Genomic DNA, 24,123 nt, shown 5'->3' on the forward strand with positions numbered 1-24,123 from the left:
AAATCGATCGTAAATTAGATAAAAAAAAATTACTGTAAGTAAGGAGCAACATTAAAACTTAGAGCGAATAGAAATTATTCTATATATGAAGTTTCCCCCCCCCCTCAATTCCTTGCTCTGTACGCTAAAGCTGTTAGCACTTTTAAAAAAGCTTCCCGTTCTAATTAAACGGCCCTTGTGTTTCAGTAGCTATTCTTAAAAAATTGGGACAAACATTCAAACTTTAGCATAAAGAGCAAGGCATTGAGGGTGGGGGCCTTTCACATGCGAAATAATTTCTGTTTGTTTTAAGCTTTAACGTTTCTCGTTACTCTTAGGTAAAAAAAACTTTTTGATTAATTAATTTTACAGTAAGAACCATTTCAACGGTAATAGCCAAGGATTTGGCCTATTAAGAAGGATACATGTTAAAAAGAAGTAAATCTTAGTTTATAATATGAAAGCCGAAATTATTTCTGACACATTTTGAAGGCAATTCTTCTATACATTATCCCTTCTTTGTGTGGAAATATATAGCCAAAACTATATATTATTTTGTACTGTTCTGTTTACTGATTTTTTCATCCCTGATTCAGTTTATGAATACATTGTGAAAACAAAACAAGTGACGTTTCAAAAACCGCGCAAGACATTACTCATTCTTAAATTATTCCTTATTTGAATAGGGCTACTTCTTGCCTTAACTTGTCGCATATTACGCTAAGGTTTGACTTTGACTGTCACAGCTCTACTTTATAAAGTAATAAAAAACTTTAGCGTAAATAGCAAGTTCTTCAGGAGGGGGCAGCCCCTAATATAAACGGAATAATTTCTTTACATTTTGAGCTTTAGTATCGCTCCTTACTCTCAGTTAAAAAAAATGCTTTTGTGTTTAATTTGAAACTAAATCTCCTATTTGACATAATGATTTGAAAATAAAAGACTACAAAAATGAATTGTTTATTGATAACAAAGGACTAAAAGGAAAGAATCATAAAGTTTAGAATTTTTTTAAGGATAACTAGCCTTCTTTTAATTTAACAAAAGATGATGTGTGAAAAACGAATATTGCTGCAAAGTTGAGTACAATATTTAAATAATGATACAATCATCATTATTTACTACAATTAATTTTGAAATTTTTTTCATAGAAGAATTTTTCAAACAAAAGTAAAGAGCTCCCTTAAGCCAAAAATGAGCAAAAATTAAGTCAAATAACCTCATAAGCATAAAATTACCACATGTCACCATCAATAAATAGATAGAACCGAATACAAACAGAAATCAAACAGTTCGTGGTAATGAACTGTAAGTAAGGAGCTACTCGGCTCAATAGCAGCTGAAACTATAAAAAAGCTGAACTTTGATATCAATAGACATATCAAAAAAATAAGATTATCATGCTGGTTCCAAATATATAATATTCATCAAGTTTAGTGTTAATCATCAAAAGATATAAGTCTGAAAAAATTCCTCTTTTTTGAAACTGGGGACAAACGCTTCCCTAAATTCAAGAAATCTTAGTGATTGTGATTTGCGATAACAGATCTCGCCTATCAGGCTCTGTATAAGTTTCAAGCTCCTATATACAAAAATATGGAGGTTTGACATTTTTGTCAGAAGACAGATAACAAATGCGTGTCTAGTGTTTTTTTTTTTTTATTTCCCAGGGGGTGAAAGGATTGAAATAATGGTCCTAAAATATCTAAAGAAGATGCGTTCAAATATAAATTCAAAGCTGTAGTGCCAATTTTAAATGACCACAAATATTTGAGGAAACTCGTCCACCTCCCACACACATTTTCTGATAATTTTTTTAGATAGCCAGGGGGATGGCTATCTAAAAGGATGGGATTAGATGGGGGTTGGAGTGGTTTGCTCCTGGATGAAGAGGTGGGGACTTGTAAGGATATTTTTTTGGTAGGAGCCATGGTTGTATCGAGAAGTGGAGGGAGAGCCATAGTGTGTATTTATTTTTGAGGTGATATGGGACTCAGCATGCAGTTTTTGCATAGAGATGAGAGATTAAGTATGTTATGACTGTTAAATTTTTTTTTATTAATAAACCCAAATGAACTGAAACTGAACTGAATTAGCTGCCCGAAAATGAACCTTTTTGTATCCTCTACCCTTTTGGTAAACTCATGATTTGGGGTTAGTCAGAAGTACCTTCCAGAAATGTAAAAATGTGTGGTCTGAAAATGCACCTTTTTCATTTTTATACTGCCCTTGCCCCATCCCCCCTCCTAAAGAAAAAAATCAGATCCTCTTCCCCAAGGATTAGAATAAATTAGCCTAAACCATGCCGCGTTCTTTGGATGATGGATGAAAGATTGCCATTTTGGCCAGCCACCAAGGCCCGAATGGAAAGTAAGTGGTCTCAATTTGAGGTGGGAGGTTGTAAGGAAAGATTTGATGGAAATTCAATACTCTTAGGACGGTTCACAGAAATAGCTTTAAATAGCGTGGGATGGAGAAGAAACATACGTAGCTGTGTAGGCCTCAGATGGTTTGGTGCTGCAATGAGTTGTTAGTAGGAGTAGTAATAGTAGTAACTTTCTGGAGAATATGCACAAAAATAAAAAACAAAATAATGAAACAAAAGACAGAATAATGAAGAAAAGACAGATATTCCTAGGTTGAGTGGCTTCTCAACACGTCATATTTGCTTGTCATAGCTAAATTAAATCGAAAGCATAAACTAGAGCCGGACAAGATACTTCAAACATCATTATCCCTATCTTCAGAACGGTGTCTAGTGACAAGTTGATTTTGACTTCAAAGCTAAAACTGTGTTTAAACAGTCCAAACTAAAACTACTGGAAATCAGTATATAGATGCTCATTAGAAGTAGTCTAAAGCTTTTTATCAGAAGTGAACTCAGCAGTTGCAGCTATTACACACCAGCTACCGAGGCTCCACGATTTATGCGTCCTCTCTCCTTCCTAAGACCTTGCTGTTCTTCTCTAAGTCTAAAAACTTCACCATACTAAGTAATTCACTTATCTAGTAATTTTCAGAAGATCTTAGTCAACCCCCTTTATTAGAAAGGCAATAAAAGTGAGTGTGGACTTGTTTTTTAAATATAATTTCTGATCTTTTTCAAACAATGCTGACAAATCCACCTCCACTTCCATGAAAAACTTTCCCCACAAAAAATTCTTAAATGAAATTTCCTCCCGTGTTAAATCCCCCCATACTTTTTCATTATCCCTGAAAATTCCCCCAGAAAATTTCCTACAGACAATTCCACACATCAGATTTTGCTTAACTCACTTTCTGTAAAAAAAAACGACATGGTTTTTATTTAATTTCTGATTGTTTTTCAGATCATGCTGGAGATTCCTCCCATTTCCTCTGTCGTAGTTTGTCGAGAAAATATCTTACTATGGAGTATCTCCCGTACAATATTAACCCATCTACTTCAAAAATGCCCCCTCTCCTTCCCCTACCTAGAAAAATACCTAAAAAATTCCCCGTAATAACTGCATATGTAAAAATGACCCACCAAAGACAAATTCAGACAACTATAAAGGCAATTGGTATTAGCGATTCTGGGAAATCCCAACGAGTATGATTTCCCCTGAAAAGTTTACCCTAGGGTGATTTCTCCCGTAAAAATATCCCAGCCCCTCCCCCCTTCTCCCCCCGAAAATGTTTGTAAATCCCACTAATGAATGTTATATTTGAATAATGGGCAAATTTCATAACTTATAGCCCTTTCCCCAGGAGCTGTGGGAGGGCAATCCCAGAGTTTTTTTTGACTATTTTGACAAAAATGGCTATCTTGAAAGTTTCGGTTGGATAGCTTGAGGTAAAAACAACCGTAGGTAAGGATCTAGTTTATCTACAATAATTTAGTCACTAAAAATGGAACTAGAGCTTTTAACTTTCGTTCGAATTAAAGACGCATCCGAAATCTTTCTTTTGGCAGAAAAAACGAAATTCCACATTTTTGAAGATAGGAGTTTGAGACACATCAATTAAAGTTTTCTGATACGCTGAATCTGATAGTGTAACTTTCATTAATACCGCTTGATTTTGGGAGAGTTTTCTCCACTTTTTTTGAAGACCAGATCAATTTTCTCAGGCTCTCAGTTTCTGACGGGTGACGGTTACATTTAACGTTTTTACTTCTATGAAATCAGCACAAAAATTTGAAGTCGTTTCATTCATTCATTGTTATAACAGTTCTATCTTTAAAAGGTTCGATAATTATTGGGCTGAGTCGTTCTTTACTTTAAGTTTTTTACCACAAACTGTTCGATAAAGACTCTTTACTGGTACTGTTTCTGAAATATCTACTGCTAAATTCTAAACACTTGTGCAGCATGTATATGCCTGTCAAGCCACGTAAGTGCACAGGAATTTTTTTGTGGAGAGTCAATAATAAAAGCAAAAATCTAATTTGATTATTCAAGAGGGCTTGTTCAAAGTGAAATTAAAAGTGCTGATGTTCTTTTTATGTGACCAAAAGGATTGGGACGGGGGTACCTAGTTTTTATTAACATAAAATAATACACTATGGGGCGCAGTCTTTCTGTGATAATCAGCCAAGAAGTGGCTGTGATAATCAGAAAAGATTCGTGAGACATTTCTCTAGAAGATTTACAGTGAGCATGGAATTATCCAGGTGGTATTCTCAAGGTGGGTAGGTGATGGTATTTTGCATGATAAGGGTTTTACTTCGAGGAATTTTCTGAAAGATTTTCCATGAAGGGAAGCTTGATTTCCCACTATTAAAATAAAATTAGAAATTAATAACAGTTATATAGAGCTTTAGAGTGAAGAATGTGGTACTGAGGAGGGGTAGCCCCTACCCCTCCTCAGTACCTATGACAGTTAAATAGAGCTTTAGAGTGAAGAATGTGGTACTGAGGAGGGGTAGCCCCTCTAATATAAGAATTAATTGGTATACACAGGCCTTTCTAGCAGCAGCAGTGATGAGGTCTATTATATTTGAAAAAAAAAGAAGTTACGAATCAAATGGCATATTTCTTTAACTGGTATCTAATTTTTATTCTATAAATATAAATAAATAACAAGGCCTTGGCTATTGTTTAAAGATACAACTATACCATAGACAATATGATGATCTTGAACCAATACCCCAAATATGACATAAGCCATGTGGTTACAAAAAGTAAAATTATTTATTTCTGATTCAGCATTGTTTCAAAATGTTATTTTCTTCAACGGGAATCTATTAATATGTCAGAAATTGCCTAATAAGTAATTTTTTTCCAAATTGGTATTTTGAAACAGCTCGTGCTAAGAAACAAAATGTAAGGAGCAATTCGGGTCAACAGTAACCGAAACTCTTATAAACGGTATTTTTTATATCAATACACACATCAAAAGAATCGACTTGTTATGCTGAATTCAAATGTATAAGACTCATTAAACTCAGTGTTACCCATCAAAACTTAAGATCCTGAAAAAATATGCCTGAATTTTGAATCAGCTGGGGAAACCCTCCTAAATTCAAGGAATCTTGATTAAAATCACACCATCAAATTTAGCGTGCCCGAGAACACTACTGTAGATGTTTCAAGATCTTTTAAACAAGAATGTGGAATTTTCTATTTTACCAGAAGAATGATCACGAGTACGTGTGTTTTTTTTCCAGGTGTGATCTTATACAAATATTGGTCCCAGAAGATTGGAAGAGGATGATTGGGAAGATTGTATCCGATCAAAATTTTTAGACGACCATTTCCTTCAGTATAGTTTAAAGATAACCCTCCACAGTCTACGAGGAGAGACCTGTAAGTAATAAAATTTGCTCATTGCTTACGTATAGACCTTAGACCTTAGTTCCTCCAGAGCCAGCGGTGGCGCATAGGGCGTCGACAAAGCCTCTCCATTCGTCTCGCATTGGTGCTGCAGCGATAACGTCTTTCCATTCAGGTATTAGTGAGGTGCCGGCCGTCATCAGATCTCGGTCATATGCTTGTCTCAATGTATTTTCGGGGCGGCCTCTCTTTCTTCTACTATCTAGCTTCCATTCATAGGTTGTTCGAGGAAGGCGGCTCTCTTCCATTCGAAGAACGTATCCCAGGTATATCCACCGCCTTCTTTTCAGTAGCTCAATAACTGGAGGTTAACCTGTTTTTCTGCGTATTTCTGCATTTGTAAGTTTTCTTTGCCAGCTCGTATTCAACATTCTTCTGAGGCTTATATTTTCAAATGCAAGGATCCTTTTTTTAAGCTGGGTGTTTATTTTCCAACATTCACTTGCGTAAACAAGAATTGAGAGTACATTGCTGTTGAAGAGTCGAAGCTTCAGTCGCATTGAATACTTATTACTTCTCCAAATAGGCTTCAATGTATTGGAGGCACCTTTAGCTTGTCCACTTCTACGTTTAATCTCGGTCGAGATCTCTCCTTCACAATCAATCCAGCTACCCGGGTACTTGAATTCCTGGAATTGTTCTAGATCCTTGTTTCTGCAATGGAGAACAAGTGGCGAGGTTGTGATGGCCATGCTCTTCGATTTGTCAATGTTTATCTTCACCCCAACATTCTCTGAATTCTCGGTAATAGTGTCAAGCAGCTGCTGCAACCGTCCTTTAGACTCTTCGAGAAGGACAACGTCGTCCGTGAAGTCCAGATCGAACAGTTGCTTGTTTCTTACTTTTACCCCGTAGCCCGATGCGAATATCAGGGCACAATCCATTATAATTATAAAGGCCATGGAGGAAAGTACATATCCTTGACGAACACCAGACATGATCTTGAAAAATCTGGTTGTACCGTTTTCAGTCTTTACGCAACATTCCAATTCTTCATAAAGCGTTATAGTCATATCTACTATTTTCTCGGGAATTCCGTAGTTTTTGAAAACTCTCCACAAGCAATCTCTGTCAACTGAGTCAAATGCCTTTTCAAAGTCAATGAATAGGAGGTCGAGCTTCCTGTTCCTTTTTTTTTATTCTTCGACAAGTGTTCTCATTACAAATATTAGATCAGAACAGGATCTTCCAGTTCTGAAACCATGCTGCTCTTCTCGTAGAGTAGCGTCTAGTGCTTTCTGCAGACACTGCAAAATAACAGAGGCTAATAGTTTGGATGAGACAGGGAGAAGATTGATGCCTCTCCAGTTATGGCAGTTCATCAAGTCTCCCTTGCATGCATGGATTGGATGCAGTTCACTCTGCTCCAATCTCTTGGGACCTTCTCTAAGGTCCATATTTTGGTGAAGAGAGAAAGCCAAAGGGATATGCAGGTACTAATTGAGTGCTTCAGCATTTCTGCTGAAATACCATCAATACCCGGGGCTCGTCCATTTTTTAACTTCTTTGCTGCGTGCATGATCTCCTCAGCACTCGGAGGATCTGTATTGATGTCTAAATATATAAAAGGGATATCAGGTCCGTTAGCTTTGTCACAAGTTCTCGGTTTGTTCAGAAGTTTTTCGAAATGGGAAGCCCATCTCTCGTCAATTTTTTCTGGATCAGATATAATTGATCGATTTTCGTCCTTGACAAGGGTGATTCGGTTGCTTTGTTTTCCTGCCATCTCATTTGTCAATCGGTAGACAGTCTTGGAGTCACCCTTCCTAGCAGCTTCTTCAGCTAAAGCTGCTTTCTTTTTAAGGAACTGTCTCTTGTCCTTTCTTGCACTCTTTTTTACCTCTTTATCGTTTTCTTTGTATAATTGTTTTGTTGCCAGCTTTGAACACCTTGTAGTATCTATTAGCATGGCTTGCTTGAGTGCCTTTCGTTCGTCAATCAGTTTTCATGTTATGTCAAAGATCCACCTTTCCTTTGGTTTCTAACGTAAACCTAGCTTTTCTGCGGCAATCGTCGTTTATGCACATTTTATTTTCTCCCATTTCTATTCGACGCTTTCTGATTCATTTGCCTCATCAGCCAAGGCATCAAATTTATTCCATAAAGAAATACAGAAATCTCAGTGGATTTTTTGATCCTGTAGCTTGTCCGTGTCGTACAGTTTCTTCAGATCTTGCTGTGTCTTCTTTTGGGCACGTAGTTTGATCTGTATGTGGGCAATCATGAGCATGTGATCCGACTGGGCGTCTAATCATCTATACCCAAGCAGGTCTGACAGGCTTGTACACCACCTTCTGGCGATCAAGAAATGGTCAATCTGCTTTTGCATTGAACCGTCTGGAGATGTCCATGTGTACTTGTGCACATTTTTATGCTCAAAGAGTGTCCCACCAACGACAAGGGCATTACTTAGCGCGAAGTCTACAAGTAATTCACCATTTTCGTAAATCTGGCCAAGTCCATGCGGTCCTAGGACTGCCGGACAGTACTTGCGATCGGCTCCTATTTTGGCATTCAGATCACCTACAACACATAGAACATCATGTTTGGGGATGTCTTTGGTGACAGCTTGCTAGGTTACATAGAAGCTATCTTTGACATCATGATCCGCCTCATTGGTAGGAGCGTAGCATACAATGACAGAAAGCTTAGTGTGTGTTGTAGCAAATCGTGCAAACAAGATACTTTCGTTTATTGAAGTCCATTTCAGCATTGTTTGGTATGCTACAGGGGACATCATAAGTCCTACAACTTCCTGGTGATGGTTGTTCTCTCCGCTATACAACAGTACATATCCATGATCTAGCGTTTCTGGGCCTACACCTTTCCAACGTATTTCACTTAGGGCTAGTATGTCAATATTATATTGCTTCATCTCTCTGAGAACTTGCTCAGTTTTTGATAACTGACTCATAGTTCTCACGTTCCAGAAAACAATTTTTGTTGGTTGTATAGTATTTGTTATTTAAGTAAAGTAAGTATGACGGCACTAGACTGTCAAGGCCCAAACCGGCGGTGCTGATCTTCGTTTCGTGGCCCTCTCAGCATTGTTTGTTATTTGGAAGAAAACAAACATTTTTCAGGGGGTATACTGTGTCTGGGTGGATTTTCATAGGGAGAATATTCCTTCGAAAGGGACATTTCCAGAGGGTGAATTTTTCTTGGTAAATTAACACAAGAAATTTGACAGAATTCCTATACGAAAATATTTTTTCATTATCTTATATTCATTTTGTCAACTAAATTTTGAATTTGGATGTGTTCTGGAGGAATTACCTGGGAGCTATTTTCCGCGTGTTTTTATTTTCGGGAGATATTCCCACGGAATAGGCCATTTCCGGAGTGATTGAGAAACCGATTAGAAAGTATGCTAAGAATAATTTTTTACGCCGAAGATTCTGCAGGAAATTCTACTACAAGAGGGAGTGATTTTCATCGAGGATAGACATGTCTGGAGGACATTATAAGAGGGGATTACACTTTACGCTGAATTAATTTTTTTTTTGAAGAGTTTTCCGTGATGGGGAGCATATCTCGTGGAGAGTGAGCCAGACTTACCGGTATTTTTTGAAAAACGATCGGAAATTAGATAAAAAAAATTTACTGTAAGTAAGGAGCAACATTAAAACTTAGAGCGAATAGAAATTATTCTATATATGAAGTTTCGCCCCCCCCCCTCAATTCCTTGCTCTGTACGCTAAAGCTGTTAGCACTTTTAAAAAAGCTTCCTGTTCTAATTAAACGGCCCTTGTGTTTCAGTAGCTATTCTTAAAAAATTGGGACAAACATTCAAACTTTAGCATAAAGAGCAAGGCATTGAGGGTGGGGGCCTTTCACATGCGAAATAATTTCTGTTTGTTTTAAGCTTTAACGTTTCTCGTTACTCTTAGGTAAAAAAAACTTTTTGATTAATTAATTTTACAGTAAGAACCAGTTCAACGGTAATAGCCAAGGATTTGGCCTATTAAGAAGGATACATGTTAAAAAGAAGTAAATCTTAGTTTATAATATGAAAGCCGAAATTATTTCTGACACATTTTGAAGGCACTTCTTCTATACATTATCCCCTCTTTTGTGTGTGGAAATATATAGCCAAAACTATATATCTATTTTGTACTGTTCTGTTTACTGATTTTTTCATCATTGATTCAGTTTATGAATACATTGTGAAAACAAAACAAGTAACGTTTCAAAAACTGCGCAAGACATTACTCATTCTTAAATTATTCCTTATTTGAATAGGGCTACTTCTCGCCTTAACTTGTCGCATATTACGCTAAGGTTTGACTTTGACTGTCACAGCTCTACTTTAAAAAGTAATAAAAAACTTTAGCGTAAATAGCAAGTTCTTAAGGAGGGGGCAGCCCCTAATATAAACGGAATAATTTCTTTACATTTTGAGCTTTAGTATCGCTCCTTACTCTCAGTTAAAAAAATTGCTTTTGTGTTTAATTTGAAACTAAATCTCCTATTTGACATAATGATTTGAAAATAAAAGACTACAAAAATGAATTGTTTATTGATAACAAAGGACTAAAAGGACAGAATCATAAAGTTTAGAATTTTTTAAAGGATAACTAGCCTTCTTTTAATTTAACAAAAGATGATGTGTGAAAAACGAATATTGCTGCAAAGTTGAGTACAATATTTAAATAATGATACAATCATCATTATTTACTACAATTAATTTTGAAATTTTTTTCATAGAAGAATTTTTCAAACAAAAGTAAAGAGCTCCCTTAAGCCAAAAATGAGCAAAAATTAAGTCAAATAACCTCATAAGCATAAAATTACCACATATCACCATCAATAAATAGATAGAACCGAATACAAACAGAAATCAAACAGTTCGTGGTAATGAACTGTAAGTAAGGAGCTACTCGGCTCAATAGCAACTGAAACTATAAAAAAGCTGAACTTTGATATCAATAGACATATAAAAAAATAAGATTATCATGCTGGTTCCAAATATATAATATTCATCAAGTTTAGTGTTAATCATCAAGAGATATAAGTCTGAAAAAATTCGTCTTTTTTTGAAAAAGGGGACAAACGCTTCCCTAAGTTCAAGAAATCTTAGTGATTGTGATTTGCGATAAGAGATCTCGCCTATCAGGTTCTGTATAAGTTTCAAGCTCCTATATACAAAAATATGGAGGTTTGACATTTTTGTCAGAAGACAGATAACAAATGCGTGTCCAGTGTTTTTTTTTTATTTCCCAGGGGGTGAAAGGATTGAAATAATGGTCCTAAAATATCTGAAGAAGATGCGTTCAAATATAAATTCAAAGCTGTAGTGCCAATTTTAAATGACCACAAATATTTGAGGAAACTCGTCCACCTCCCACACACATTTTCTGATAATTTTTTTAGATAGCCACTGTGTTCAGTATAAATGAAAGATCAACTAGCTATGTCGTAAGTGGTAAAATGACCTCCAAATTCTGTGGGTAGAGGCCTTTAAATTTTGAAATTACCCTTTGTTTATTTATAGCATTATATTGTTTCTCTTTACTTTAATACTTTGGTACTTTGATACCAGTTTTGATACTTTGATTAAAGTTCGATGTTGAAAAAAAATTATTTTGAAATAAGGAATTTTCTAACAACTTGAAACTTTTTGCAATCAAAAATGAACACAAATTAATTTTTTTTTCGGGTTAAACTGTTCCTTTCTTGGACTACTCTGCTTCACTGAAAGCGAATTATATTACAAATGTTTTCTTTTTTCAGTTATTACAGCATTGAAAATGGAAAAAAAAACATGCAGTGTCTTGGACTGATCGTATTCCAACAATTAATAGCACTCTATATCAAATATTTATTTTGATCTTGTTTGTCCTTTCCAAGGCTGTTCAAGACACATATATTTTTCAGTAAAGCGCCAATGACGCCGTTAGTTGTAGACTTTTACAGTGAGAGAAGGAGGCAAAACCCAAACTCTTGTTTGTAGTGATTTTTTTTTCGCTTCAAACTTGATTTGCATATTCAATTTCAGTTTCACTCGTTTTAAGCTTTATTTACTAATTTATATTAGTACATCTTGTATGTTTGTTTGCTATGATTGTTTATTTAATTTTTGTCCGTTTTAGGTTCCATTTATACTTCAATAGCAAAACATTTCTATTTGTTTTAATCTTCAGTTGCACATTCAAATTAAGCTTTAAGATATATTTATTGATTTATATTAGTATCTGTTTTATATTTTCCGACTATGATTGTTGATACAATTTTTTTTTTCATTTTGGATTTCATTTATTCTTTAACAGTGATTTCTCATCACTTTGACATTGAGTTATTGAAGGTTTCATTCCTTCGATCTTAAGTATCATATGGCCTTTACTTTTCTTTAAAAAACTTGTTTTTCGGAAAGTTTTTTTTTTAAATAATTAAGTCGATAAGACGTTTGCGTGGATTTTAGAATTTTCGTGAAGCTTTTGAAGAGCCACTACTTCAGAGCCACATCAGCAGCTGTTATTTCAAATGCTGAAAGGGGTTTGCCAGTCCTAACAATACGCCTAAAATTTGAGATAATTTTTCTCAAAGTTAAAGCAACAGGAGCGAGTAGTTTTAATTTTAATAAGGAAAGAGGGTTTTCATTTGGTGTCAAGAGATCTAAAACCTGACAATACAACCCTCCCTTTGATTGTAAGTTGAAACAGCCTATGATTAGCTGAAAATAGCGTCACTCGATCCCATTCTTCTGATAAAAGATTAGTCCACGTTACTGTTGGCTCAAATTTGATACAGAGAGTAGAGTTTTGACACCAACCATACATAAGAATGAGCTTGACAGTACATAAGGACGCTGGTCCAGAGTAGTGATAATGGGGAGCTTTTTATCAATAGCCTTAATATTTGAGGACCACGATTGCCACCTCGCTACTACCGTAACTTCTGATAATTCTTTGTGCTATTCTGAGTTTTCCAAACCATTGATGAATCCAGGGCACCTTGTAATAAATACGCTCTTATACCATACTAGGTATGCAGGACTTATGAAAACAAGAAAGGAAATATAAATGAAAAGAAAAAAATCAAATAGGTGAAAAAAGAGGATTTTGTCAGCCAGTAACAAAATATGTAAATGAAAATCAAGCAAATATTTCGACAAAGATCTTTGTCATATCGTCATCATTGCTAAAAAAAAAAATAAGAAACAGAAAAAAACAAGCAATAGCAATTACTGAGCAGTTTGATTCTGTTAAATAAACTTACGAAAGGCAAGTTGTCTTCTCTTATCTAATTGCAGGGTGGTTTTATCATTTGCAATTAAATCACTAGCATCGAACTGAGTTACCACGGATTATATACCGGAGCCAGCTGCCAGGGCAAAAGTGTCACCTGCTTTGATTTCGACACCATCTAAAAATAAAGTCACCTACTTATTTGGATCGAAACATTCTAAATAGGCTATACTATAATACTTACTCTCATTAATAATTTAGCACGATGCGTCAGAGGATCTCTTGACCTTTTGATTGTTCAAAAAATGGGAGCAGTAATTCAGTTTAATTCAACCACGTAGGTATTTTTCCCAAGATTGCCTTTCTATGACGAACAAATAAAAGTTCAAGTAGGGATAAGTCCTATTATTAGACACTAAAGACGTTTTCACTGCCTAATAAAAGGAATTATTCCTATCTGAACTTTTAACTTTTAGTTCAAAGAGTTGTTGATGTCATTCAATGGAGCTTCCAGAATTTCTTCTCTATGCTCCAATTCAACCAATTCAGTTCAATTCAACCAGTATAGCAAAACCAAATGGGCAATTAGGCCTAATTAAACCAGTATAGCAGAAAAAAACGAAGAATAAAGGTCCATCTGCTTTATTTTATTTCACCATTTCCCCGCAGTCATATTAACACCAAAACTTTCGCCTTTTTTAAAATAGACATATCGCTAGTTACTATTGTAATAGTCTACAGTTCATTAATGTATCTATGACGATTTGGTACTTTTTATGCCCCGATTTTCGTAAAGGGACCCTGTACTGATATAATCAAAGAAGTTTATTCTGTAAATAATAAATAATTAATTTTAAAAAATGTTCAAAGATTTTGATAGCATGTCACGAGAACCAGAATTTGCTCAACTGTCATATCTGTCTGAGACAGTAAGAATCAACTGTTAGGCTTCAACAATATTTAAGCTGTGCTGAAAAAAGCTTGATTATCAGCAGATCCTACAGTTCTCTTTTTATTTTATTGTATTGAAAAAAATTCACACATTGAGAACTTTAAGAAACAACTTTGGACTTAATTGGACTTATCAATAAGAGATGCATCAAGAGCGGTATTTCTCAGTCATCCGTCACATTTCACAGCAATTTTTTCTGCATTTTATCTGCAGTAATTCTGGCATTTTTTCCGCAAATGGAGTCGGTACAATTTCCGAAACAGAGGCACTTGTCAGCTGAAACAACAAGGTACTTCACGACGCCATGTCTTTGAAGGGTATCAATCTAGAGCAGAATACACCTTACCAATAGATACCAGTTTGCCATTCTTCCAGCAGAACAGACTTACTTTTATCAAGTTTCACTAAAAATTGATTCATCGTTATCTACTATTAAGTGTACTGTATTCCCACTGTGACAACAATTAGTAGAGCATCTTCCGTCTCTAGGGCGAAAATGCCGTAAGTGTAATCGGCGAAACTTGGAAGAATTATCTTAGACCATTCATTGGTGTGCACTAGCTTCCATAACGTTGATATAAAACAGCATTTACGTCATTTATACAAAAAAGGAAACAGTAGTCAAAAAACTGATCCTTGGGGAACTCCATACTTTGCTTCAAACACTCAGACTTCTATTTACCGATATTAACACACTGAGAAAAAAGGAAAACAGCGAGCATTCATGCACCTCAGTAATACCGGGGTGCGTTTCTGCATCAGAATAAGCTTAAACAAACACTGTCCATCCACCATGTTGTCACAGTACCGGACTCTGCTTATATAAGTAGTCGGTAGGAACAGCTAAAAAGGTTTAATTGTAATCTTCCATTCAATTTCTGTTAAAGCATTCAAAATGGGTTAACCTGGCTAATAAAAAATTCCTTTTTTCAGTTCCTTTCATTATTACAACAAATATTTACAAGGACACTATACGAACGATCTCTATACGGCTCCTTGGCCGTATAGCCAAGGAGCAAATTACAACAAATATTTACAAGGACACTATACGAACGACCTCTATACGGCTCCTTGGCCCGTAATATTGAGGCTAAATAACACTGTAAATTTAACACAAATTAACAAAAGAATGCACTTCATTAAATAAAAAAAAAGATACAAAAAATTCAAGCCACAAGAGAAGACACCAATCCTTGATCGATCTCCACATTTATAATCTATCGATTCTTTAACCCCCATCCAGTGCCTAGGACAAAAACAGATACCATCCAAGCCCTTGTAATATAATAGTAATAATAATTTTAATAATTACAATAATAATAGTAATAACAATAGTAAGTCTAATAATAGCAATGTCAATTAAATAACTAATCAATGTCATATTTCATACTTTAAACATCTATTTCATATTTTAATGCAAGAAAATTCTTGAGCTGAGTTTTGAAAGTACCAAACGAGTGATTGCCTCGGATTTCATCCGGGAGTTGGTTCCATGCTTTAGGACACGCGACGGAAGGATTAGAACCGTATAATCTGGTGCAGCAGAGAAGGAAATGTTGACATCCAAATAGTGTTACAGTAAGTCAGATATGTTTGAATCAAAGAAAAATACAGTGTACGTAAAATTGATCCTGGAAATGTGTGTTTTAATTTGCGAATGATGCCCTGATATAGCGAAAGTAATGTTGAAGCATGATCATAAACTGAACATGCTATTTAGTCCCTGACAATTCATTTTTAAATAATTTAAATGTATTCATACCACTTCAGTTAAGCTGCTCATTGAAAGACTCATGTTCTGGGTTCATGCAATCTTTTTGCAACTGTGTCATCATCTCCTTCAAGAATAATTTCGCAAAAAAGAATTTACAGAGCAAATACTCATTCTAGTAATTTTCATCAAGTAATGATGAAAACGAATAATGAGCCTGGTAGAGCACAAATACCCGTTAAGCACAAATATCTGATAGAACGCACATATGTAAAACAAAATTCACGTACCTTTAAACCATTTGAGGACAGGAGTTGGGATACCCACTACTTTAACCTCAAGAGATACAGTTCCAGCCTCAGTAAGAACAGCACGTAGTTCTTCAAGAAAAACAGGCTCTTTGAAACTTTTTGGGACTTGAAAAAAAATGACAGATATAACACAAATAGTTTTATAGAATAAATGGATACAAGTAAATCACTCTTAAATTGGCTTATTTGGAAAGGTTCAAAATTTTAAATATTTCCAACTGGCCGAGACATCAAATCCCCTCTAATTTTACAGAAATATTAGTGCTTAAGTCAGAAATTTAACCCAAATGAGTTGTTGAGCAAAAAGGGATATTTGAGCACTAGGGCTGTTAAAGAAGAAATAGTTTTAATATGACTAGAGTAAATAAACATAATTGGACAAGAACAAAGGTGTTCTTAACAGGTCTTTTTTTAACAAGTGTTTGGCGATTGCTTCAAATTTCTAGAGGATGGACAGAAAAAAAAATTACATTATGCAAGCATTAAAAGTGTCAGGTGAAGTTAAACCAAAGAAAATTTCCAAAGACAAGCAGTGAATGATAACCAGTATTGATTTCCAGAAGAGACCGAATGAAAAAGTAAAAAGAGCATCCTGAAAATTAGTACCAATCTTTACAGATTTGATAATAAAGCTTAACATTATTTAGGACGTACTAGCAATAAACTATATTCGTAATGGGCTGGTTATTTCGTTCTAAATGAAAGCAGAGATTTTTATTGGATACTAGATATGTCAAGAAGGCACCCCAACGAATATTAACATTTGGGTGATAATACCCCTTCCCCTGAAACCTCATGATTTTTAAAGTTTCTCCCGTGGTTCCCTATATGCTTCATATAACTCTGCTTTTACTTCTGTATTTGTAAAATCTGGCTTCTGTGAAATTTGGCATGAATTCCTGCATAAGAGTCTTTTTTAGACTATTAAATAATTTGTAGAGCACAAAGTCTTGTCACTTACGAATAAAATGATATGGAAATATATACGTAACAGATAAAACTTCATTTAGGACGGTGAAAAATATAAACGAGTACACAATAATGCATCCGAAAATTTTGAACAAAATAAATTTAGAAATAACGAGTAAAACTAGACTGAACAGCTAAAAAACAACAAAACGGTAAAAAAAAAACGTTCTGGAATTTTTAGGATAAGAAAACTGGAACATTTACAATTAAAAAAGTACCTTTTCAGCTACGAGTTCTTTTGCTTCTTTTCTATTTTTAGTTGTATAGCGTTTTTCATGTCTATGTGGTATTTTCTTTTGTGTTTTTGTCTAGCTTTTTTCTTTATTTTTCCATCGATAAAGATTTGCAGAAGTGAAACCAAAATATTTGGGCCTTTTTCGGTATATACTTTTTGTCACCATTTATACCTTATATACCTTATATCACCAGTATATACCTTTTTCGGTATATACTTTTTGTCACCATCCTAACAAAACACTTTACCCGTTATTTATGTATTTTCATTTTATTTTAACTATTTTCTAGGATACAACAGCAAAACTGGCAGTAGCGTCGCAGTGGAGCTGGGTCATAAAAGATGGCAAAAAATGGCAAGCTGATTCTAAAAGCAAGGGAGAGATTAGTCCTATTTGGTTATCTGAAATAAAAAAAAAAACAAAAAATTGAGCTTGTTTGCCTTTGATTCAGTTAATTTGATGAAATTTGAAAATAAATAGTAAGCCAAATTGTCACGAAAACCGTATAAATGACAATCTTGAAAAAGTTAACCAAGGTCTAGAAAGCTGTTCGGGGAAAAAATTAATTTTAAAATATATAAAATGAAAAACTTACTTATTATTTCTAAATTTGCAGTCGATTTAGCCACACCCCTTCTGTTGTGGCAACAAGGGTGTACTGGCCTTGGTCTTCTTTCAAAGCAGGATTGATTTCTAGTGCGAAACAGTTCTCATCCTCTGCCGTTTCAAAACGTTCACCAGCCTCTATTAGTTTGCCATTGAAGTACCATTTTGCCTACAAAACAAGGGCATATCATTTCTCTGGGAACATTTTCCTGGTGGTTACGAAACTGTTCATGGTACTCCCAAGGCCTGAGTTTTTCATTACATCTGCTGGTGACAAGCAAGTTAACTGTCAGCCTTAGTAAAAAAAAAAAAAAAAAAAGAAAAAAAACTGACAGAAAAAAACCTGCCAATTTTCGTTCGCTCCACTTATCAGAGTATTAATCAACGTATTAATTATAACAATTACAGCTCTAATTGGGTAAATGAAAATAACTATTGCTCTTTTTTTCATTTGATTAGCATTCTTACGTGAATAATGTGTATTTTTAGTTCTTCCTCTGTGGTGGCAAACTTCAGGTAGCCAAACATAACAATAATTTAGCGATTTTGGAGTCGCCAATATGTGGGTAATTTTGTCTTTGAAAACAATAAATACCAACCTTGATTTATTTAACACCATGCTTTTCACATTAGAGTTAATCCTAGGCTTGACAAGGTTGTCCTTGCCCTGCATTTATGTCAATAATCTAATTAATTTATTTTGACTACATATACAAAGAGTCGGAAAAATGTATGCAAAATCAAATTCATTTAAATACCCCGACAGAATCCCCCCTTAGAAAATTCTCCTTACACGTAGCATGACCTTAGTATTTATCTATTTAAAAATTGTTGTTGAATGCCAAATTCAGAGAGTTTACTGAAAAAAGGCAGTTTTACAGTTCCGGAAGTGCCAGGGAATTCATAATTAACAAACCGTTAGTGGAATATCAAGAAAATGTGAATAATTTTACCGGAAATAACTGTTAATTATTTGTGATAAGGGGTCTCTAATTTCATCAGTATAAGTAGTATGAAGAAGCCTCTGGAGGAGGTAGTGGAATATCAAGAAAATGTGAATAATTTTACCGGAAATAACTTTTAATTATTTGTGATAAGGGGTCTCTAATTTCATCAGTATAAGTAGTATGAAGAAGCCTCTGGAGGAGGTAATAAAATTTTATATCGAAAACCTTTGCAAGATTTCACGCAAAAACTTCTTAAGTCTCTTGACGATCAGATGAACTATGTAGTAATGAATAAAGGACAGACAGACAAACAAACGGATAGAAATACATTCCATTTTATATAGATTGATTTTGCTAGGAAAGTGGACTTGTTAAACGAACACAGAATTATGCAAGAAAATTTTTGTCTATCTAATTCGAGGACACAAATGGGGGCCGAGGCATGGTCCCAACTGTGCTTAAAGAGATATGCTACTTATCTTCTAAATCATGATTATTCAGATACCGTTTAGGAGATGGTCTTATATCGACTCCAGCGCCGTGCCGATAAGGGAAGTGCAATGACACGCTACCGCAATTATTATTAGGCGCCGCCACTGGCACGATCATTTTTGACCGCAAATATTTATGTTTCGATTATTTTTTCTGAAAACCCAGCTTTAATTTAGAGCATTTTTTGCCCTATTCATGAGGTAAAAAACGTCACGAGTTGCTGGCTGTTATCTTCAATGTACCTTAAAACCTAATATTATCTATTTTCTTTTTTATAATTATTTAATTAAAACCAGACTTATACAGTAGAGCCTTTGGACCTTCTTCTCAAGAAATCTCAAAGTGTTTACAGTTCTCTAATTCTAACCAAATATTTATACCATTCTCCATCTTTCAAATGCTACCCCCACCCGCCCGTGCAAGTCTTACTTCCGTGCTTGGCTACAGCCTAGGCTTTCCAAGGTTGAAATGCCTTTTAACCGTTTTTTTTATGAATAAACAAATGAGCTTTTATAATATAGATCTACTATGTAATTAAATATTTTAAAAATACATTTGGAAGCCTGAAAGTATGGACTTTTTTAATAAAAGGCTATTTTTGTAACACCGCACTAAGAGTAGTGCGGTACATAGTTAATACAAAGGTCCTATCTTTACAAATTATATCAATTTACTGAAGCATTTGCATGTTTCTTCTGATGCTAACAAGCTACTCATACCAGAGAAGCATTATGCTCATCTTCATGCAAATGTGATAAACTATGCAAAGGAACGTAGGGTGATACTGCTGCCAATACTATCCCATTGCATTCATTGCATGCAACTATTGGATATTTATGTCTCTAACTCACCCAAGTATCAGTAAAACCAATCCATGAATATATGGATAGTCAAAAATCCTGGAAGAACTGTTACCATTTATATCAAAAAAGATGGATAGGAAAACCTTTCCCCTTAGCTTTCACACCATCATTTTTCCAGAAGGACTTTGGCAGGTATGTCCCCTTTCAATAAAGATTGGTTTGAAACGAAGATCTGTGCTCTTAAATACAGACCAACAAAATGTTTTTAAAGCCCATGAAGCCGGTGGCAAGTTGCAAAGAACGTCAGAACTTCTAACTCTAGCCATCCCTACCTGCACTGCCATCCTTTCACCCAATGATTTCAGTAAGCCCTGTGATGTCGCAGCCATTGTGAAATAGGTTGGCCAGACCTGAGCAACTATAACCACATCGCAACACCACTAAGAAAACAAAATGCTTCAAGGAGGAAAGGAGGGTAGAACAAAAATTGCTTACTGATACATCAGTGAAGGCCAAGATTGAAGCTGCCTTTGCTGCAAGGGAGGCAAAGAAGAGGTGGAGAAAAATGAAGCAACAAAAGCGAGGAAAACAAAGAGGCAGGCTGTGAAGAGATTTGGTGAGGATACAGCACTGAGGGTGACAATGAAACTCAATAGGTTCAGAGTGTGATTTTTTATGACAATTCAGACAAGATACAAAAACTGTGTCTGGGCTAGATACTGAAAAGGAATTTGAACTTGGTTTGGATTTGGGTTGTAATTGGCAACTTCGTAAAAGCCATCTATGAGGACCATTTGGGAGAAGGTAGAACCTGCTGCAAAGGTTAGTGTGATGAATATGAGAGGTGGAAGAAGTAACTTTTGAAAGTGGCTGACAAGTAAGATCATATCTACTAAATGGAAAACAATTTAGGGTACAAAACCCGAGTACTTAGACAGTGTTTGATCTTGGACAAACTTTTTGACTAAATTTGTCTCCCCTAAGCAAGGACAGCAGGTTCTTCCACTCGGACCTGACGCAGAGAGTTGGGATTGGCTGACTACAATCTTATAGCCAAGCCTATTTAAATAATGATCACTTTTTTTTCACAATACAAGTCAGTGATTGAATCTGTCGATGATTGAGATAATTCAATTTTAAGATCCTTTGTCCAAGATTGAGCAGTAGCCTATTTTCCAAAAATAGACTTCAGCTAAAAATTTGCAATAACAATTAGGCCCCTATTATTAACTGCCTGTGTATTTAAAATAGTTACCATCGTATATGGGTGAAAAATTCAAACTAATGAAAAACTTATTAAGAAAATTTAGACAGAGTAAGTAGAGAAAAATTGATTTTCAAGGTGGTACAATAGATATAATGGCATGTTAATAAATTGAGAGGGAACAGTCAATCCGGACTTGTCCCAGTTAAAAACAGGAACGGGACCACAATTAGTAGTAAAAAAAGAGTTAAAGAGAGATTGGCAAAGTATTTTGAGAATGTGCTAAACCACGATAGAGTGGCAGGAAAAAAATAGAGGAAAAGGAAAAAGTTTTTGATGCCATGGATGTGAATGAAGATTTATTTTATAAGGAAGAATTAGCGGCAAAACTAAAATGATTAAAAAATAGCAAGGCATCAGGTGCTAATACGGTGGTATACGAGTTTCTTATATATGGTGGCTCTTAGGTTAGAAATAAGTTACTGATGATTATGAGTATGATTTTTAAAAAGGGAAAGTACCCTGCGATTTTAGGAAAACCTTAATTAAACCACTGTATAATAAAGGTGATAAGAGTGAGAGTTGTAATTATCGAGTTATGAGCCTGGTCTCTGTAGGTAGCAAATTGCTTAGTAATATGGTACTTTTTAGACTGAGAGATGCTGTAGACAAAGTTATAAGAGAAGAACAGTACGGTGGTCGATCAAATTTTCACTTTCAGATTAGCAATTGAGAAGTGTCTCAGCCATCAAACACATTTGGTCCTCAGCTTTATAGATTATGGCCAAGCGTTCGATTCTGCTGATAAAAGAGCTTTAGCGAAGGTCTTATCCTTGTATGGCATACAACACAAATATATCAGAGTGGATAGTGCTATGTATGGGAATAACACTGCTGCGATTAAGGTAGAAAATGACGTTAGCTGCTGGTTCCATATTAAATCAGGATTTAAGCAAGGTTATGTTCTACCCCCTTTATATGGATTATTTTGATCGCCTTTGTCTTAAGGATGACAGGGAAGGCAATGGGAGAACACGGAATCAAATGGGGAGGAAAAACTCTCCTGGAATTAGACTTTGCTGATGATTTATGCATTCTAGATGAAAGTGTGAGCAAAATGATCAAATTTTGCGTGTTCAGAGGACTAGAATGGGTTTGAAAATGAGTATTATGAAGACTAAGTCGCTACGGATAGGAATGATGAGGTAGAAAAGGTGACGCTGGTTAGCAAAAAGATTGATCAGGTTGATAGGTTTACCTACCTTGGAATTATTATTAGTAAAGACGGTGGGAACAGTGAAGATGTTAAAAATAGAATAGTGAAAGCTATAAGAAAATAGTAAAAATAGTTTGGAATAATTGAAAGATATGTCTGCAAACCAAGATTAGAATATTGGAAGCTTCAGTTATGAAAGTGGTCCAATATGGCTCTGAAGTATGGGTGCTCCGAGAAGCGGATGAAAATTTGCTAGGCTTTTACTAAAGAACAGGTTATACGGATTGTACTGGGTACCCAGCTGACTGACCGTATTTCAAACAGTAGTTCGTACGAAAATTTTGGGTCAATCCCTCTTTCTAGGACTATAATGAGAGAAAGATTGAGATGGCTAGGGCACGTTCTGTGGATCAAGGATGACAGATTGACGCTGATTATCCTTTTCGACCAACCGTTTAGAGCTAAACGGAAAGCAGGTCGTCAGCAGTTGGGTAGTAGTTGTAGGTATAAAGAATTCTTGCAAACTATTTGTGTTCGAACTTTTGTACTTAGTTTTGAAAACTGCTCATGATTTCTAGGCCGGAAAACTGAAATCTTTCCCCACTCGAGAAAAGAATAGCTCCAACATTACGAATCACACAACACAAAATTGGCACAAATTAATTCAAAGTCAGCGGACTGTCACCACCTCTTCCGGTGTTGGTAGTCAGCTGGGCGTCTCTTTGGTGGCGTTCGATACATGCGCCAGCGCAGTCTAGTCCTATATATTAAGATGTTACTGATATTACATAATCAGGTCAATCACCACTAATTCTACCACATCTATTCCTACAAGGATTAATCTTTTGCTGTTTCCTTTACTCCTACACCCACTATTGCTACTGTTACTACTCATAACATGAACATTACTTACAGGAACTCTCTTAGACAGCAACCGACCGAGACCAACTCTATCAGGACTACTACCACGGCTACCCTTACTGTGTCTGATCCAACGGAGACCAATTTTACCCTGACAAATCCTGCCACAACAACTCCTATTCTTACATCTATCACAGCTACTCCTTGTCTCACTAGAGTGACTACTTTTTTATCACAGCCCGACGACTTGCGGTGCGATTAATCCTCCCAGAACTATTCACGCCACGTCTAATCTGCTCCTACGGATAACAGTACTGCAGCTGCTATCACTGCTACTATACCTACCAGGATGCCAACAAGATTACTCTTATTGTGTCTACCGCAACCTCAACCGATTGTGGTTGGTTCCTACATTCACTACTTTTGCTACAAATCCTTTTACCCCTATTACTCCCACCATAACTAATTTTAGTATATACTGCCAATAGTGCTTCTACTACACGGCTACAAATAGTCGAGGATGTGACTAGTCTGACTAGTTTTGATGTGAAGACTAGTCTTATCCTAACTGTTCGAACTGAGACTACTGCTACTACTACTACTCCATTCAAAAATATCCCCTACAACAATTACGTCGATTACAACACCTCCTACCCATACATAACTCCAAAACTAGTGCTACATCGAATACTCTTTCCACGGATCACCTACGTGACTACCACTGACGATTTGACTTTTATTACTTCTACAACGACTGCCCCATTGCAACTATCAAAGTTACTGATACTCCTTCTACTTTTGCTGTTATGACTGCTCCTACCATAATTACTAAAGATGCAACCGTTAAAACTTTA

This window comes from Artemia franciscana, chromosome 13 (genome assembly GCF_032884065.1).
Source record: "Artemia franciscana chromosome 13, ASM3288406v1, whole genome shotgun sequence".
Classification (NCBI taxonomy): domain Eukaryota; kingdom Metazoa; phylum Arthropoda; class Branchiopoda; order Anostraca; family Artemiidae; genus Artemia; species Artemia franciscana.